We start from the raw sequence: 14,439 nt of genomic DNA, 5'->3' as shown, positions 1-14,439 counted from the left end.
GTGTTTCTACTGTTGCTAACCATGGCAGGATCACAAGCCGACGAGACTGACTAGGAGAACATGACGAATAAGGAGTTGCATGATAAATTTCAGCAAATGATGAGTGGACAGGTGCAAGATGTGCTAAACAGATTTGAAGAGGCCATGGAGAAGATAGATGGCATGGAGAAGACGTTTGAAACAAAGCTCGATAACAGGTTTAATGAATTGCTCGCGCGTCTTCCACCACCACCACCACCGGCTGCACCTAACGCACCTCTACAACAACAACAACAACGACTACCTACACATTGTGAAACAGCCCTCCGCCGAGCGAGGTGTCTCCCTCTTGCAACTGGACAAACTATTGGTGCTGTTGTTGATACTTCTGTGGCTCCTGCTGCTGATGCGGAGGAGGATGATTTTGCCGGCGATTACGAGGATGAGGTTGATCAAAATCAGAACTACGTGTCACCACCAGCACAGCAACCACCAGGTCGTCCACATGCAAATAATGGCAATGGTAGGGCTCACCCTCAGGTACGAGATCATCACCATCTCCCTAAACTAAAATTGAATATTCCACCATTTGAGGGTAGATATGTTCCTGATATATATCTTAATTGGGAGTTAGAAACTGAACAACGATTTACATGTTTACAATATCCCGAGGAGAGACATGTTCCTGCTGCTGTTTGTGCATTCACTAGTTTTGCATGTGTTTGGTGGTCTGAGCATTGTAGATTATATCTTATTCCTGCTACTTGGGCTGCTTTGAAAACTGCTATGCGTACTCGTTGGGTTCCACCATATTATCAACGTGAATTACTTAAAAAATTGCAGCGTTTAAGACAAGGAAAAAATTATGTAGAAGAATATTATCAGGAATTACAAACTGGCATGATTAGATGTGGTATTGTTGAGGAGAATGAAGCTATGCTTGCACGTTTTATGGGTGGATTAAATAGAGAGATTCAGACCATCCTAGACTATAAGGAGTATAATAATATCACTCGTTTATTCCATCTTGCTTGTAAAGCTGAACATGAAGTGCAGGATCGCCAGGCATTGGCGCGAACTAACTTTTCTGCAGGTCGATCTTCATCATGGACACCACGTGCATCCTCTACTTCCACTCCACCAGCACCTCCATCAGGTGCCACCTCCAGCCGTGATACAAGAAAGCAGGCACAACCACCACTATCTGCCAAGAGCACACCTGCTGGACCTGCACAAAGCTCTTCTTCTTCCATGGCATCAACAGGGCACACACGTGATATTATTTGTCGTCGTTGTAAGGGAAGAGGACATTTTGCAAGAGAATGCAGATCTCAGCGTGTGATGATTGCTACTGAGGATGGTGGGTATGAGTCCGCTAGTGACTATGATGAGGAGACTTTGGCTCTTATTACACATGAAGAACACGGTGGAGATGATTCTAATCATGAGACGCAATACATGGATGCTGAAGATGCTAACAGGTATGAATGTTTAGTTGCTCAACGTGTTTTGAGTGTGCAGGTTACACAAGCTGAGCAAAATCAGAGGCATAATTTGTTCCATACAAAGGGAGTTGTGAAGGAACGTTCTGTTCGCGTCATCATAGATAGAGGGAGCTGCAATAACTTGGCTAGCATGGAGATGGTGGAGAAGCTATCTCTCACCACAAGACCACATCCACATCCTTACTACATCCAATGGTTCAACAACAGCGGCAAGGTTAAGGTAACACATACTGTTCATGTGCATTTTAGTATCTCTACATATGCTGATTATGTTGATTGTGATGTGGTACCTATGCAAGCATGTTCCTTATTACTTGGTAGACCATGGAAATTTGATAAAAATTCTGTTCACCATGGTAGAAGCAATCAATATACTCTTGTTCATAAGGATAAAAGTATTACTTTGCTTCCTATTACTCCTGATTCCATTTTGAAAGATGATATTAATAGAGCTAATAAAGCAAAACAGGAGAAAAATAAGAGTGAAAATCAGATTGTGGCAAAAGAATTTGAGCAACAAATGCAGCCTAATAATAATAAACAATCTAGTGTTGCCTCTGAAATTAAATTGAAAAGTGCATGTTTACTTGCCACCAAATCTGATATTGATGATCTAGATTTTAGCAAATCTATTTGCTATGCTTTTGTGTGCAAAGAGGCATTATTTTCATTCGAGGAGGTGGCTTCCTCTTTGCCTCCTGCTGTCACTAACATTTTGCAGGAGTTCGCTAACGTCTTTCCACAAGACGTGCCACCGGGATTACCACCTATTCAAGGGATTGAGCATCAAATTAACTTAATTCCCGGTGCATCATTACCCAACCGTGCACCATACCGTACCAATCCAGAGGAGACGAAGGAGATTATGCATCAAGTACAAGAACTGCTCGACAAAGGTTATATACGCAAATCCCTTAGTCCTTGTGCTGTTCCTATCATTTTAGTGCCGAAAAAGGATGGTACGTCGCATATGTGCATTGATTGTAGAGGCATTAATAATATTACTATTCGTTATCGTCATCGTATTCCTAGGCTAGATGATATGCTTGATGAATTGATTGGCTCTACAATATTCTCCAAAGTTGATTTGCGTAGTGGATACCATCAAATTCGTATGAAATTGGGAGACGAATGGAAAACAGCATTTAAAACTAAGTTTGGATTATATGAGTGGTTAGTCATGCCTTTTGGGTTAACTAATGCACCTAGTACTTTCATGAGGTTAATGAACGAAGTTTTACGCGCTTTCATTGGACGATTTATGGTAGTTTACTTTGATGACATATTGATTTATAGCAAATCTTTGGAGGAACATTTGGAACATTTACGTGCTGTTTTTATTGCTCTGCCTGATGCACGTTTGTTTGGTAACCTTGGAAAGTGCACCTTTTGCATCGACCGAGTATCTTTTCTTGGCTATGTTGTTACTCCACAGGGAATTGAAGTTCATAAAGCCAAGATTGAAGCTATTGAGAGTTGGCCGCAGCCCAAAACGGTCACACAAGTGAGGAGTTTCCTTGGCCTCGCTAGTTTCTATATGCGTTTTGTGAGAGATTTCAGCACCATTGCTGCACCTCTCAACAAGCTTACAAAGAAGGATGTGCCTTTTGTTTGGGGTACCACACAGGAAGAAGCCTTCACGGTATTGAAAGATAAGTTGACACATGCTCCTTTACTCCAACTTCCTAATTTCAATAAGACTTTTGAGCTTGAATGTGATGCTAGTGGAATTGGATTAGGAGGTGTGTTATTACAAGATGGAAAACCTGTTGCATACTTTTCTGAAAAATTGAGTGGGTCTAGTCTGAACTATGCTACTTATGATAAAGAATTATATGCTCTTGTTCGGACCTTAGAAACATGGCAACATTATTTATGGCCCAAAGAATTTGTTATACATTCTGATCATGAATCTTTGAAACACATTAAAAGTCAAGCAAAACTAAACCGTAGACATGCTAAATGGGTTGAATTCATTGAGACTCTCCCTTATGTCATTAAACACAAGAAGGGTAAAGAAAATGTTATTGCTAATGCCTTGTCTCGTCGTTATACTATGCTTTCACAACTTGACTTTAAAATATTTGGTTTGGAGACCATCAAAGATCAATATGTTCATCATGCTGAATTTAAAGATGTATTGCAGAATTGTAAGGAAGGGAGAACTTGGAACAAGTTTGTTCTTAACGATGGATTTGTGTTTCGTGCTAACAAGCTATGCATTCTAGCTAGCTTCGTTCGTCTTTTGTTGTTGCAGGAGGCGCATGGAGGAGGATTAATGGGACACTTTGACGACAAGAAGACGGAGGATATACTTGCTACACATTTCTTTTGGCCAAAGATGAGACGGGATGTTGAGCGTTTTGTTGCTCGCTGCACTACATATCAAAGAGCTAAGTCATGACTCAATCCTCATGGTTTATATATGCCTTTGCCTGTACCTAGTGTTCCTTGGGAGGATATATCTATGGACTTTGTTTTAGGTTTACCTCAAACAAAGAAGGGGAGGGATAGCATATTTGTTGTCGTGGATAGGTTCTCGAAAATGGCACACTTTATACCATGTCATAAAAGCGATGATGCTGTTAATGTTGCTGATTTGTTCTTTTGTGAAATTATTCGCTTACATGGTGTGCCAAATACTATTGTTTCAGATCGTGATACTAAATTTCTTAGCCACTTTTGGAGATGTTTATGGGCTATGTTGGGGACTAAGCTGCTTTTAAGTACTACTTGTGACCCCCAAACTGATGGACAAACTGAAGTTGTCAATAAAACATTGTCTACTATGCTTAGGGATGTTTTGAAGAATAACAAGAAAATGTGGGAAGAATGCTTGCCTCATATTGAATTTGCTTATAATCGTTCATTGCATTCTACTACTAAGATGTGCCCTTTTGAAATTGTGTATGGTTTCCTACCTCATGCACCTATTGATTTGTTGCCTCTTCCATCTTCGGAGAAGGTTAATTTTGATGCTAAAGAACATGCTGAATTTATTTTAAAAATGCATGAGTTAACTAAGGAAAACATTGAGCGTATGAATGCTAAATATAAACTTGCTAGAGATAAAGGTAGAAAACATGTTGTGTTTGCACCTGGAGTTCTTGTTTGGTTGCATTTGCGTAAGGATAGATGTCCTAATTTGCGCAAATCAAAGCTAATGCCACGTGCTAATGGTCAAGGTGTTAGAGAAAATAAATGATAATGCATATAAACTTGAGCTGCCTGCAGATTTTGGGGTTAGTCCCACTTCTAACATTGCAGATTTGAAGCTTTATTTGGGTGAGGACGATGAACTTTTGTCGAGGACGACTTCATTTCAAGAAGGGGAGGATGATGAGGACATCAATACCATTGTTACACCCACAGCCCCTGCTGCTATACACACTAGACCGATTACTAGAGCTCGCGCACGCCAATTGAATTATCAGGTACTTTCGTTTCTTGGTAACGATTCTAATGTTCATGAGAATATGATACTGCCTAAATTGGATACATTTGTTTTGCTTACAAATGAAGGGCCTATCTTGGACAAGAAAGATGAACCTTGGAGCAAATTCAAGCATGGAGATGATGGCATGCGCAAGGGGAACAAGAACGGAGTTACAAGTTATGATTCTAGGACTCTGAAGCCACCATAATGAGTGCATGAAGCATGCGACAAAATATAAAAGATGCCACTTCATAAATTTCGTCCAGAGGCTATTTTAGGTGCTGCATCACCTTATTATTGGGCCAGGCCCATGTATTTTCGAAGTACTTAAGTATAGGCTGTTTTTAGAGTCCGTATGTGTGGGGAAACAAGAGTTATGATTGGTTTCGGACCCCTCCACCAAGGGCCACTAAATTCCCCCTCTCTCCTCCATATATAGAGCCCTTAGAGCATCGTTTAGGCTTTGGGTTTGTTTAGATTAAAAGTTCACCATAGCTGCAACTTCGCGCACATCGTTTGTGTCCAACGACCAGACCAAGACGTCACAGAACCCCACCTTGATCAATAAAGCTTTCATCTTATATTCGCAACATCCAGATTGCAGTCTCAGTTTCTTGCTTGTTCTTCGTTTGCTCGCAGGAAACAGACCCTCGTGGTCAGGTTGATCGTGCTCCGGCGTGGTCAATAACCCACGGAAGTTGGTTTAGCGATTGCTAAGGCGCGACGTCTCGCACGTTCATAGTCGGATCGTCAAGGTCGACTCCCACAGAAAACGATAGCCACCATCTCATCGAAACTTCGGGACACCTTTACCTCTATCAATTGATGTGCCATATACTTGTATGCTCAATTGGCATCCCCATCATGTTATGCACAATAACTATTCTTTCATGATGGATGACATGTTCTTATACCATGCATCAAATTTCTTTGACCGATGCTTATCTTGTGCTAACTCACACGTGCACATACACATCAGGATGGATGATGTGTACATTTACCACGCGCACAATTTCTTTGGTTTGTGTCTCTTTTGTGTAGGTACCCATGAATTCTTGTCAACCTCGCAATCCCACGAGTTGACAAAACGAGCTCTAGAGAGCAATGATGACTTGGGATCCCATGGATTGTCCTTCCCACCGCTCTCTTCGGGCAAAGACTTCGCGCAATTCTTCTACATGACCCTCTCTTGGCTATGGGTTATTGTCCACTACATATTCTATGCCCATCTTGCCATGTTCACTTTGCATGATGTGCTCATTACTATGCTTTTGCCATGCATTCGTGACCCATGCTTTGCATTACACATGATGATTGATTCTCATACTTGTATGTGTATTTGCAAGCTTGGTGGAGACATTGCTTGTTATTGCCATGTTTGCTTTGTGCCCCATGCCTATGATGATACTTTCATCTTACTCTGTGTTCGTGCTTGCGATATGTCATGTGCATTGTCTATGTCTATTATTTGCTCACATGACATGATTGCCATGATTTCCTCTAGTATGTTGCATCTTCGCACTACTAGCTTGCACGACTTGATTACTATGCTTGACTTGATTGCCTCACACATGATGAACAATTGCTCTTTCTATTGTGTTTAGTGCCACATGATATTCACTACACCCAATGCACATTATGATTGGATTGTCTTGCACTTGACACATGTGTTTAGACACTTCATTTTATTTGGTGTTGTGAATGATTCCTATGCCGACCATAGACCTTTCATTGAGCAATTTGTGAATGCTTGCTATGAACTTGAGGTAGATGCTTCTTCACTTGTCCAACATATTTGCATCAATACCTCACATTTACATGCTTGTCCCCATGATATCCTTGATTATGCTCAATTTATGTGCTTACATGCCATGTCACAATCCTTTGTCAAACCATATGCTATGCTTGATGACAACACTTGTTGGGTGAATCACCTCTTGAATGCTTGGTTTTGCACTACCTCTAACCACATTTGTTTTTCCAAGTGTTTATTCTCCTTGCTCCTTCTGAAGGAATCATGAGACGGTGCGACATTGGAGAGTGCCCATTTCGAGCTTCAAGATGATGAGAACTTGGTGATCGACCGCTCCTACACGGCGACGCCATCTCTTTCCCATGGTGAATTGGATTTCGATCCGAGGTCGGATCTTTCCCAAGGGAGGGGAGATGATGCGGAGCATCCTACGGACATCACCATGTCAAGAGTCCGTTTGGCAAGTGACACATGCGACCTCTACTTCACATACACAAAGGTGAATCATCTCCTTTACACGTGCTCACTTGACCCCATCGAGGATTGTATACTACTTGACACTTCTCCCGTGTGCATGCATAGGTATTGTCGGAACGCTGCGGACGACGTGGAGGAGTGCAAGCGCCAAGGAACACCTACACCATCCGCGAGGGAATCGTGGAAACGAAGACGCAAGAAGAAGAGTTGTCGAAGAAGCTCCAGCCACCGGACGACCGGTCGAGTCCGGACGTCCGGCGCCTGAAGATCCACTGGACGACCAGTCCAGACCGGACGACCGCTGTTCCTGCAGCCGAGCCAAACGAGCAGACGTCCGACGCCATCGGAAGACCGGCGACCAGACGACCGGTCCAGACCGGAAATCCGCTACACCAGCATCCTAGCCAGATCGAGCGGACGACCGGCCCCTACCGGATGTCCAGCCGCCCACGAGCCACCAGATGACCGGTCCCCAGCGGACGTCCGGTACCTGGCTATGCCCAGTTGCGGGCTGAGGGCAACCCTACATCACTAACCCTAGAAATTCGTACGGGATAGAGTATATATAGTCTAGGTGACGAAAGGGTACACGGGCCTCGGCCCAAGTGGGTGCGCGCAGGCAGGGCCGGAAGTTCTGGGAACCGAAGGTTCCGGGGAGGGTCCGGCCTAACCAGAGAGTTGGCGCAGTGGAGATGTGCTGGCATCCGGGGGCCGGAAGGTCCGGGCAGGCGGGAGTTTCCGGGTGCCGGAAGGTCTGGGACGGGGTCCAGGCTAACCCGAGAGTTGGCACGCCTGGGCTGGTCGAAGTCATCGGCGGCCGGAAGCTCCGGGTCGGCCGGAAGGTCCGGGGGCCGGAAGTTCTGCGCTCTGGCCGGAAGTTCCGGGATGTCCAGAGTGTTGACTCCTGTCTCTTGTTCTACAGTCCTCGGCTCCGAGTCTTGAGCTCTGTACCTGATGACACATAGTATCTTGGACTTAGGCAGTAGCCATGTCTCACCTGAAGAGGGGGAAAACTCAAGTAGGAGTGATGTCACCTCGAATTGAATAGCACGTGCCCTAGCCCTTGTCATTGGTCCACTTGGAGCTTGGATAGTTGAGGTGGCATCCATGAGGATGGTCGTGGGATGCTCCACATCACTGGATGTTTGGGGCTTCGCGACGGGCCGGATGTCCGGGCTAGCCTGGGTCTTCCAGATGCATTCGGTGATGGAGGGGCCGGATTTCTGGGCGAAGGGGCCGGATATCCGGGGCTTTGGGAGGAGCTGGATGTCCAGGGTGATGGCCGGATGTCTGGGCTGCGGTGGACCTTTGCGGTGCTCTCTAGATGGCTGATGCCGGATTTCCGGGGCTCGGGCCGGATGTCCGGGCTGGGCCGGATGTTCGGCCGCTGTAGCAGCTGGCCCTTCTTCCTTCTCCTTCCTTCACTTCCGTGCACGCTTGGCCTTGGTCCTTGGGCTCTCCATGGTCTCCTCGGGTGTACCTGAGTATGCACAAGGTCCGTGCTTCAAGTAGCATCCATGTCTTACATGCGGAAAGGGAAGATTCAGAAAGGAGCGAGTTCACCTTGTGTCCAATGGCGTATGCTCGAGTGTACATGGGGATGATCGTAGGATGCTCCGCATCATCTCCCCTCCCTTGGGAAAGATCCGACCTCGGATCGTGATCCTCATCACCATGGAAACGGTTGTTGTGGACAGACTTGTAGTTCGACGAAGTTGAAGACATTGCACAATCCAAGTACTCCAAGGTGTCGCCGGAGTGGTATACATGCAAAAAGAGCAAACACAAACGACACTCGGAAATACAATGGTTAGTGCACACAAAGTGTCCATGAAATACGAAAGAGTCCATGCAACAAGATTGGTCATGACAAGGTGCATGAAGCTTATCCAAAAGATATGGAATGTGATGCAAAGAATTTATGGGAGAAAAAACATTCATTGCGCGCACAAATGTGTTGTGAATACGATCAATGCAACCAAGGTGCAAAATGATCTCATAGAGAGACGGTTTATCAATAGCATGAATATGGCAATGGATGCTCAATATGAATAAGTTATCATGTAATTGATGGTAGGCAATAAGATCATGATGTATGAATATGCCATCAAGCAAGATCACAACAAATTTGCTAAGAAAGTGCACAAGCTCATGTATCATGGATGACATGGGAATACAAGATGCAACAAGGCAATCATAATGTGAGTCAATCCATGCATAAGATGCAAATTTATTATGGGTGGTGTTGTACCATATCTCGATGTCGTGGCACTCCTCAACTTGAAGGTGCATAGGGTCCATCTCCAATGTAGGTCCTCCATCCGATAGATGTATCATGTAGACAACAAGAAAGAGGCAACAATGAAAGAATGACCCATCCAATATGCGTATTTGAGAATGGCTCAAAGGGAATGAATTCACCTTTATGAGGATGTCGAAAATGTTCGTGTTGTGCATCATGTACGTCTTCACTTGACCAATAAGGCTCGTGATGGTACCACCTTGTGAATCCTTCAAAACTACAGAACATGACAAACACTCGGAAAAACAAATGAGGTTAGCAGAAGTGCAAAACCTATCATTCATGTGGTAAGATACCCAACAAGTGTATGCATCATGCTCATCGTAAGAAAGGACAAGGGAGCATTTCATAGTATGGAGGCATATGATGCGAGAACAACTAAATACAATAGGCTCTATCAAACAAGCGTGCATCACAAGAAAAGTGTCCAAGTCTCCAAGATCAATAAGCATAATTGGAGGCAAGCGACAATGAACAAGATGTATCAAGTGAGAGGCACGAGCATATATGTCATCAACCCAAGAAAGCGCGTAAGAGTTGAACATGGGTGATGCGACAAAGCAAGGAATCATGGTGATCAATTCAAGCAAGCTAGTAGTGCGAAGATGCAACATACTAGAAGGAATCATGGAAAGCATGTCATGGGTGCAAATAGTGTGCATGAATAATTCACATGACATAGCACAAGCATGAAAGGAGGATATGAGCAAAATAGCATCAATAGCATGAGGCACATGATAAACATGGCAATAGCAACAATGATCTCCACCAAGCATGTAAACACACATAGGAGTAGCATAATTATGAATCATGGATAGATGAAAGCAAGGGTCACAATTGCATGGCAAAGGCATAGAAGCAAGCATAGCATGCAAAGTGAACACGGTAAAATGAGCATGAAGCGACAAGCGGTATATAGCCCATAGCCGTGTGAGAGACAAGCGAGAGAGATGCGCGTAGTCGTTGCGCGAAGAGAGCGGTGGGAAGGATAGTTCATGGGATCCCAAGTCATCTTTGCTCTCAAGAGCTCATTTCGTCAACTCTTGAGATTGAGAGGTTGACGAGTATACGTGAGTACCTACACAAAACAAAGCCAAAGGGAAAATTGTGTGTGCGTGGTAGATGTACACATCATCCATCATGATGTGCGCGTGCTTGTGTTGGTTAGCACAAAATATCCAATGCTCAAATAAATGAGATGCATGATATAGAAACATGTCATCCATCATGATAGGTTTGTTGTTATGTATAGCATAATGGAGACTCAAATTGTGTAATGCATCATGGGAAATATGTAGAGCTTTGTTATTCATGGAATGCATATGGTGCAAGCAATTATGGGAATCATGCAAAGTATGGAATGCATCAGAATCTCCTAATATGAATGAGGAAACTATGGGGGTCTCCTCATGAGCATTAATGGAAACATCACATGGAGAATATTGATAACATCATAAACAATGCATATTTGGAACAATGTGATCATGGCATGGCATAGTAGATGAATTGCGCAAATCATGTAAAGGAAGCATGGCAATATCATCACATGAAAAACAAAAGCCAATGACCATCATCTCGTCATCTATGCCATAAGTTGATAGAGGCTAAGGTGTCCCGATGTTTCGATGAGATGGTGGCTATCATTTTCTAAGGGAGTCGACCTTGATGATCCGACTATGAACGTGCGAGACGTCGCGCCTTAGCAATCGCTAAACCAACTTCCGAGGGTTATTGACCACGCCGGAGCACGATCAACCTGACCACGAGGGTCTGTTTCCTGCGAGCAAACGAAGAACAAGCAAGAAATTGAGATTGCAATCTGGATATTGCGAATATAAGATGAAAGCTTTATTGATCAAGGTGGGGTTCTGTGACGTCTTGGTCTGGTCGTTGGACACAAATGAAGTACGCAAAGTTGCAGCTATGGCGAACTTTTAATCTAAACAAAACCGAAAGTCTAATGGATGCCCTAAGGGTTGTATATTTGGAGGAGAGAGGGGGAATTTTCTGGCCCTTGGTGGAGGGGTCCGAAACAAACCCTAACTCTTGTTTCCCCACACATACGGACTCTAAAAATAGCCTATAGTTAAGTACTTTGAAAATACATGGGCCTGGCCCAATAATAAGGTGACGCAGCACCTAGAATAGCCTCTAGACGAAATTTATGAAGTGGCATCTTGTATATTTCGTCCCATGCATCATGCACTCATTATGGTGGCTTCAGAGTCCTGAAATCATCACTTGTAACTCCGTTCTTGTTCCCCTTGCGCATGCCATCATCTCCATGCTTGAACTTGCTCCAAGGTTCATCTTTCTTGTCCAAGCTAGGCCCTTCATTTGTACGCAAAACAAATGTATCCAATTTAGGCAGCATCATATTCTCACGAACATTAGAATCGTTACCAAGAAACGAAAGTACCTAATAATTCAATTGGCGTGCGTGAGGTCTAGTAATTGGTCTAGTATGTATAGCAGCAGGGGCTGTGGGTGTAACAATGGTATTGATGTCGTCATCATCCTCCCCTTCTTGAAATGAAGTCTTCCTCAACGAAAGTTCATCATCCTCACCCAAATAAGGCTTCAAATCTGCAATGTTAAAAGTGGGACTTACCCCAAAATCTGCAGGCAGCTCAAGTTTATATGCATTATCATTTATTTTCTCTAACACCTTAAAAGGACCATCAGCATGTGGCATTAGCTTTGATTTGCGCAAATTAGGAAATCTCTAGCAAGTTTATATTTAGCATTCATACGCTCAATGTTTTCCTTATTTAACTCATGCATTTTTAAAATCAATTCAGCACGTTCTTTAGCATCAAAATTAACCTTCTCTGAAGATGGAAGAGGCAACAAATCAATAGGTGCACGAGGTAGGAAACCATACACAATTTCAAAAGGGAACATCTTAGTAGGATAATGCAATGAACGGTTATAAGCAAATTCAATATGAGGCAAGCATTCTTCCCACATTCTCTTGTTATTCTTCAAAACAGCCCTAAGCATAGTAGACAATGTTCTATTGACTACTTCAGTTTGTCCATCAGTTTGGGGGTGACAAGTAGTACTAAAAAGCAGTTTAGTCCCCAACTTAGCCCATAAACATCTCCAAAAGTGGCTAAGAAATTTAGTATCACGATCTGAAACAATAGTATTTGGCACACCATGCAAGCGAATAATTTCACAAAAGAACAAATCAGCAACATTAACAGCATCATCGCTTTTATGACATGGTATAGAGTGTGCCACTTTCGAGAACCTATCCACGACAACAAATATGCTATCCCTCCCCTTCTTTGTTCGACGTAAACCTAAAACAAAGTCCATAGATATATCCTCCCAAGGAACACTAGGTACAGGCAAAGGCATATATAAACCATGAGGATTGAGTCGTGACTTAGCTTTTTGACATGTAGTGCAGCGAGCAACAAAAAGCTCAACATCCCGTCTCATCTTTGGCCAAAAGAAATGTGTAGCAAGTATATCTTCCGTCTTCTTGACACCAAAGTGTCCCATTAATCCTCCTCCATGCGCCTCCTGCAACAACAAAAGACGAACGGAGCTAGCTGGAATGCATAGCTTGTTAGCACGAAACACAAATCCATCGTTAAGAACAAACTTGTTCCAAGTTCTCCCTTACTTACAATTCTGCAATACATCTTTAAATTCAGCATCATGCACATATTTATCTTTGATGGTCTCCAAACCAAATATTTTAAAGTCAAGTTGTGAAAGCATAGTATAACGACGAGACAATGCATCAGCAATAACATTTTCTTTACCCTTCTTGTGTTTAATGACATAAGGGAAAGTCTCAATGAATTCATCCCATTTAGCATGTCTACGGTTCAGTTTTGCTTGACTTTTAATGTGTTTCAATGATTCATGATCAGAATGTATTAAAAATTCCTTAGGCCATAAATAATGTTGCCATGTTTCTAAGGTCCGAACAAGAGCATATAATTCTTTATCATAAGTAGAATAGTTCAGACTAGGCCCACTCAATTTTTCAGAAAAGTATGCAACAGGTTTGACATCTGGGAATAACACACCTCCTAATCCAATTGCACTAATCTTATTAAAATTAGGAAGTTGGAGTAAAGGAGCATGTGTTAACTTATCTTGCAATACCGTGAAGGCTTCTTTCTGTGCAGTACCCCAAACAAAAGGCACATCCTTCTTTGTAAGCTCGTTGAGAGGTGCAGCAATGGTGCTGAAATCTCTCACAAAACGCCTATAGAAACCAGCAAGGCCAAGGAAACTCCTCACTTGTGTGACCGTTTTGGGCTGCGGCCAACTCTCAATAGCTTCAATCTTGGCTTTATCAACTTCAATTCCCTATGGAGTAACAACATAGCCAAGAAAAGATACTCGGTCAGTGAAAAAGGTGCACTTTCCAAGGTTACCAAACAAACATGCATCAGGTAGAGCAATAAAAACAGCACGTAAATGTTCCAAATGTTCCTCCAAAGATTTGCTATAAATCAATATGTCATCAAAGTAAACTACCACAAATCGTCCAATGAAAGCGCGTAAAACTTCGTTCATTAACCTCATGAAAGTACTAGGTGCATTAGTTAACCCAAAAGGCATGACTAACCACTCATATAATCCAAACTTAGTTTTAAATGTTGTTTTCCATTCATCTCCCAATTTCATACGAATTTGATGGTATCCACTACGCAAATCAACTTTGGAGAATATTGTAGAGCCAATCAATTCATCAAGCATATCATCTAGCCTAGGAATACGATGACGATAACGAATAGTAATATTATTAATGCCTCTACAATCAATGCACATACGCGACGTAACATCCTTTTTCGGCACTAAAATGATAGGAACAGCACAAGGACTAAGGGATTTGCGTATATAACCTTTGTCGAGCAGTTCTTGTACTTGACGCATAATATCCTTCGTCTCCTCTGGATTGGTACGGTATGGTGCACGGTTGGGTAATGATGCACTGGGAATTAAGTTAATTTGATGC

The sequence above is a fragment of the Triticum aestivum genome, chromosome 1A, assembly GCF_018294505.1.
Source record: "Triticum aestivum cultivar Chinese Spring chromosome 1A, IWGSC CS RefSeq v2.1, whole genome shotgun sequence".
Lineage (NCBI taxonomy): Eukaryota > Viridiplantae > Streptophyta > Magnoliopsida > Poales > Poaceae > Triticum > Triticum aestivum.
This window is presented reverse-complemented; position numbering follows the sequence as displayed.